This window comes from Schistocerca piceifrons, chromosome 2, assembly GCF_021461385.2.
Source record: "Schistocerca piceifrons isolate TAMUIC-IGC-003096 chromosome 2, iqSchPice1.1, whole genome shotgun sequence".
Lineage (NCBI taxonomy): Eukaryota > Metazoa > Arthropoda > Insecta > Orthoptera > Acrididae > Schistocerca > Schistocerca piceifrons.
This window is the reverse complement of record NC_060139.1, coordinates 485,706,364-485,712,113: the sequence shown is the minus strand read 5'-3', so window position 1 is coordinate 485,712,113 and position 5,750 is coordinate 485,706,364. Positions and strand designations below refer to the sequence as shown.

Genomic DNA, 5,750 nt, shown 5'->3' with positions numbered 1-5,750 from the left:
CATGACCACCTATTGGAACAGTGTTGCAGTAACTGCAACTGAAGAAAATGGTAGCTAAATCTACGAACACAACAACGAGCGATTCTTGTTTTAGACAAGGAACGCCTTCGGGCGGCAGACAGAGCTGTAAAGAGTCTAGAAATACAAGCAAGAGCAAACAGGAGGAGGAACAAGAGGAAGCTGGAGGAGGAGTTTGCAGAGGATGAAGATAATCCATCCTATTGACCTGGAATGCACTAAAAAGTTAATCCAATCTTTGTCGCTCGATTCCCAAAACTTTTATTTTCTCATACTAATTACATGTTTTCTAAGGACCTTCCAAACATATTTGTTTCAAACTTTCAGTAAATGTTACACAGTACCTTCTGCATAATTTAACACAGCCTTTTTCCAAAAAACTGTATATTTTTGAATATATAAATAAAAAATTGCAAAAAAATGTTGTGAATTTTCATTACAATTGAAAAAAAAATCATCTTTAATAACTGAACTAAAATTTTGTAAAATCCCTGTGTTAAGTTGTAGCCCATATTCCAATAAATAATCTGTAAACAGTTCTACTTCCTACCTCAAATACTTTGTGAGGAAAGATGTAATTTATAAGCGTTATTTTAATATTGCAAGTATAGGGCGTTCCGGAGCCCCTTAAGATCAAATAAGGCAAAAGGGACAGATAACATTCCATCAGAATTTCTAAAATCATTGGGGGAAGTGGTAACAAAACAACTATCCACGTTGTTTAGTAGAATGTATGAGTCTGGCGACGTACCATCTGACTTTTGGAAAAGCATCATCCACGGAATTCCAAATACGGCAAGAGTTGGCAAGTACGAGAATTATTGCACAATCGGCTTAACAGTTCATGCATCCAAGTTGCTTACAAGAATAATATACCAAAGAATGGAAAATAAAATTGAGGATGCGCTAGATGACGGTTAGTTTGGCTTTAGGAAAGGTAAAGGCATGAGAGAGGCAATTCTGACGTTGCGGTTAATAATGCAAGCAAGACTAAAGAAAAGAAAAATCAAGACACGTTCTTAGGTTTTGTCGACCTGAAAAAAGTGTTCGACAAAGTAAAACGGTGCAAGATGTTCGAAATTCTGAGAAAAATGGGGGTAACCTATAGGAAGAGACGGAGAGTGGGCGACTGAGAACGAAGTGCTCGTATTAAAAAGGGTGTAAGAAAAGGATGTAGCCTTTCGCCACTACTGTTCAATCTGTACAGCGAGGAAGCAATGCTGGAAATAAAAGAAAGGTTCAGGAATGGAATTAAAATCCAAGGTGAAAGGATATCAATGATACGATTCTCTTATGATATTTCTATCCTGATTGAAAGTGAAGAAGAATGTCATGATCTGCTGAATGGAATGACCAGGTTAATGAGTACACAGTATGGATTGAGAGTAAGTCGAAGAAAGACAAAGTAGCAGAAATGAGAACAGCGAAAAACAGAACACCAAGATTGACAGTCACGAAGTAGATGAAGTTACGGAATTCTGCTGCCTAGCCAGTAAAATAACCAATGACGGACGGACCAAGGAGGACATCAAAAGCAGACTAGCAATGGCAAAAAGGGCATTCCTGGCCAAGAGAAGTCTACTAATATCAAATATCGGTCTTAATTTGAGGAAGAAATTTTTTGACAATGTACGTCTGGAATACAGCATTGTATGGTAGTGAAACATGGACTGTGGGAAAACCGGATCATAAGAGAAACGAAGTATTTGATATGTGGTGCTACTGACGAATGTTGAAAATTAGGTGGACTGATAAGGTAAGGGAAGAGGAGTTTCTCCGCAGAATCAAAGAGGAAAGGAATATGTGGAAAACACTGATCAGGAGAAGGAACAGGATGATAGGATATCTGTTAAGACATCAGGGAATGACATCCACGATACTATAGGGAGCTGTAGAGGGCAAAAACTGCAGAGGAAAACAGATTGGAATACAAACAGCAAATAATTGAGGACGTAGGTTGGAAGTGCTACTCTGAGATGAAGAGGTTAACACAGGAGAGGAATTCGTTGCGGGCCACATCAAACCAGTCACAAGACTGAAGAAAGGAAGAAAAGAAAAAAAATAATAATTTTCCTCTTCCATCATTCTCGCACGGAGTTAACAAGAACACGCCATTGCGTGGACGTTCGATCGTAGATATAAATCACATCTCATTCTCACGCAGGAAGCATAAACTTGCGATGGAAAATAACTGATGCATCAACTGAGAATGCTACACGTTAAGTTCCACAAAAAATGTGTGGTAGTTATGACCGATGTTTGTTCGCGGGTGAAGTCTACCGGAACATACTCTTTAGAGCAGCACACAGCTCCTGTACGTGATTGCCAGTCGTCTGTTATTAATGCTTTAAATTTTTTAAGTACACCAGTAGTTTTTTGTGATTTCTGTTTTAATCATCTTTCCCGGTCCTTTCAAGGGTGTGTTTTTCTCTCTATTTAGAATTTTTGTGTCAATTACATTATTGAAGGAGTTCAGACGTTAACAGATTTCTCATTCAAATGGTACGCTAAGACTTACTACACTTATGCTACCCATTCCTGCAGTAGAAAGGTTATCGCTGATGGTACCGTCCATGTGCTTGATTTTCAGATAACTCTATGATGAAACATTCATGTAATCTTAATATTTTCGTACAACAGACACGCAGATCAAGAGAAGAATCTGTTTGGGCCCCTTACAGTACGTCCTCATTTATTTTCACTGTGTCGAAAAGCCATTCATTTATATCAGATATTGTATCGAAAGCATACTTTCTCAAATTTTCTTTCTTGACATCAGCCATGACGCTACTTACAGTTTTCTCGGATATGGTGACAACGATAAGAAGACGTGTTCAACTTTCAATAAATCCCAGATGTGGAATGTATCGTGTTTCCGTATTTAATTAGTGATGAGATTTTTCCGTTTTTATGAATCCAGTTCACTCTCTAAGACCTACAATAATCGATTGTACCTTTTGTCAGTGCTGTACAACAGAAATGCTAGATTATTCTTAACTTCTCATTTTGTCGAGTCATTTCAATAAAATATGTTTTCTATGGTTCTGCGATTATATCAGCAAGAAAAGCTCAAGCGTCTTCTAACCAAACTGCCTGCCTATGGAATATCACCTCAGTTGTGCGACTGGACTCGTGATTTCCTGCCGGAAAGGTCACAGTTCGTAGTAATAGACGGAATATCATCGAGTAATACAGAAGTAATATCCGGCGTTCCACAAGAAAGTGTTATAGGCCTTCTGCTGTTCTTGCTCTATATTAACGACATAGGAGACAATCTGAGTAGCCCTCTTAGATTATTTGCAAATGATGCTGTCATTTGCCAAGTCATTAGATGGCCAAAACGAATTGCAAAATTATTTAGATAAGATATCTGTATGGTGCGAAAAGTGGCAATTTACCCTGAACAAAGAAAAGAGTGAAAACCAAAGACTGCGATTCATTGGCAGAACACTTAGAAGGAGCAATAGGTCTGCTAAAGAGACTGCTTACACTACACTTGTCCGCCTTATTCTGGAGTATTGCTGTGCGGTGTTGGATCCACATCAGGTGGTACTGACAGATGACATCGAAGAAGTACAAAGAAGGGCAGCTCGTTTTGTATTATTGCGGAATGGGGGAGATAGTGCCACAGACATGATGCGTGAACTGGAGTGGCAATCACTAAACAAAGGTGTTTTTCGTTGCGACGGTATCTTCTCACGAAATTTCAAACACCAGTTTTCTCCTCCGATTGCGAAAACATACTGTTGTCACCCACCTATATAGGGAGTAATGATCATCACAATAAAATACGAGAAACCAGGGCTCGCACAGAAAAATTTAAGAGCTCCTTTTTCCCGCGAGCCGTTCGAGAGTGGAACGGTAGAGACACAGCTTGAAGGAGGTTCATTGAACTCTCTGCCAGGCACTTAATTGTGAGTAGCAGAGTAATCACGTAGATGTAGAACACACACATAGAACAGCTACCATATGCTGATTCTGTCTTAGTCATACCTTTGTGTTAAAAATATCACAACAGTTTGTGGGATTGAAGTGTAGCTTATTTTGTTAAGAGAATCAAAGTCATGAATGTTTAAAATTTTCCTTCGGGCCGGATTTGAACCAGCGACCTATGGATATCTGCTAATAAGCTCCTCTACAGTCCACCGCTCTACCAACTGAGCTACCGAAGGAATGTGCACCTTTCGCCAGGCCTTGTACCAGATACGCGAAAGTGCCGCCAAGCGCAGACTGGCGGTCAGCGGTAACGTTACGTCATCTCCCATTCGCGCGACGCCTACGAAGCTCTTTTACGTCGGCCACACCATTCACGTTGGCAGCGTCATTCAGATAGATAACGTGCTACTGATCATTCGTTACACAGTCTGTCATCACATCTCGGCGCTTGTAATTGGAAGCCGTCGTATGCCAATTTTCAAATAGCTCTATCAGAGGACGACATATACCTTCTTTTTTAAGTAGCTTTGATCAGAAAGTTAACTCGTCCGTCACCTAGTGTGTCCGTTTATAACTTCCCCACCTTGTTCGGCATACGCAAAGTTTGATCATGATTATATGAACCCAACTGGTAGGAAAGGCATAGATTCCGATGAAACCTGGCCGAAATGATTTGTTGAAAAACGTACAACAAAAACGCAACAAGTGTTTACACTGCCCTAACAACGAATGACAGCAGATACATGTAGTTACAAAGATAATAGTTGGTCCAATTTTTCATTAACGAGAAAACTGCAGTTCAATGAAATTTAAATTATATAGTGAAATAATACGTTCGCCATCCTAAAGTGGACAATCTATTCCTGAAATCACTGGTTACAATAGGATTTATGTTGACATATTGATCACTAACACGTGTATGGGCGACGTTGGCCATTACTTGAGTGTTTAATTGAGAGCAGTTAAGGGACCAAACAGCGAGGTTATCGCTATTCCGGAATTAGTCACTGAAGAAAGAATGTCCGCTAAAAATGGGCGGATCCAGTCAGGGCAGTCAAATTATAATATAAAATACATTAAAAACACACAGAAAAGGCATAAAAGGTGAGAACAAATATAAAAACTTGAAGAAAGGGGTGTTGATGCTGTTACAGACCGAGAATACTGGAAAAGAGGTCCCAACCATAACCAACCTGCCCGGTTCCAAGACTAAAATGGAACCTTATACCTGGAAATAAAAACCACTTTCACGGAGGAAACTGAGGATCAGTTTAACAGTCCGTGAATCGTCTACTAATATTTAATTTAAGGTATTGGGATAACGATATTTAGCACGAAGGACCGAAAGAAGGGGACATTCCACCAATATGTGGGATACCGTCAATCTAGCTCCATAACCACATTGGGGGGGGGGGGGGGGTTGTTACGTAGGAGGAAACGATGGGTGAGCTTGGTATGGCCAATGTGTAGACGGAATAAAACCGCAGTGGACTCCTTCTGAGAGGAGCGGAAGGAAAAGCGCCAAACTAGAGCAGACTCCTCGATTGTGCGAAATTTATTGTTCTGAGGAGTAGCGCACCAGATGTCATTCCGTTTTTGGGCAAAGAGAGATTTGGCGTAGATCCGCATATCCAAAGCTAGATCTATGAACGAAAATGGGGGGTAAGTATCTGCTTCTCTAGCCAAACGGTCAGCCAGTTCAATCCATGGAATACCCACATGACTTGGCACCCAGAGAAAGACAACGGAACAGGCCAAGGGGAGAGAGAAGGTCATGATTCTCAAAGACCAAAGGT

The 5,750-nt window shown here is 40.3% G+C and overlaps 1 non-coding gene across 1 annotated transcript; it reads right to left on the bottom strand.

The window, feature by feature from the left end:
- Positions 1-4,099: 4,099 nt before the first annotated feature.
- Trnay-gua lies at positions 4,100-4,190 on the bottom strand. Its single transcript is given in 2 exon segments — positions 4,100-4,135; positions 4,154-4,190. It is a non-coding gene; the product is annotated as a tRNA-Tyr (tRNA).
- Positions 4,191-5,750: the final 1,560 nt, after the last annotated feature.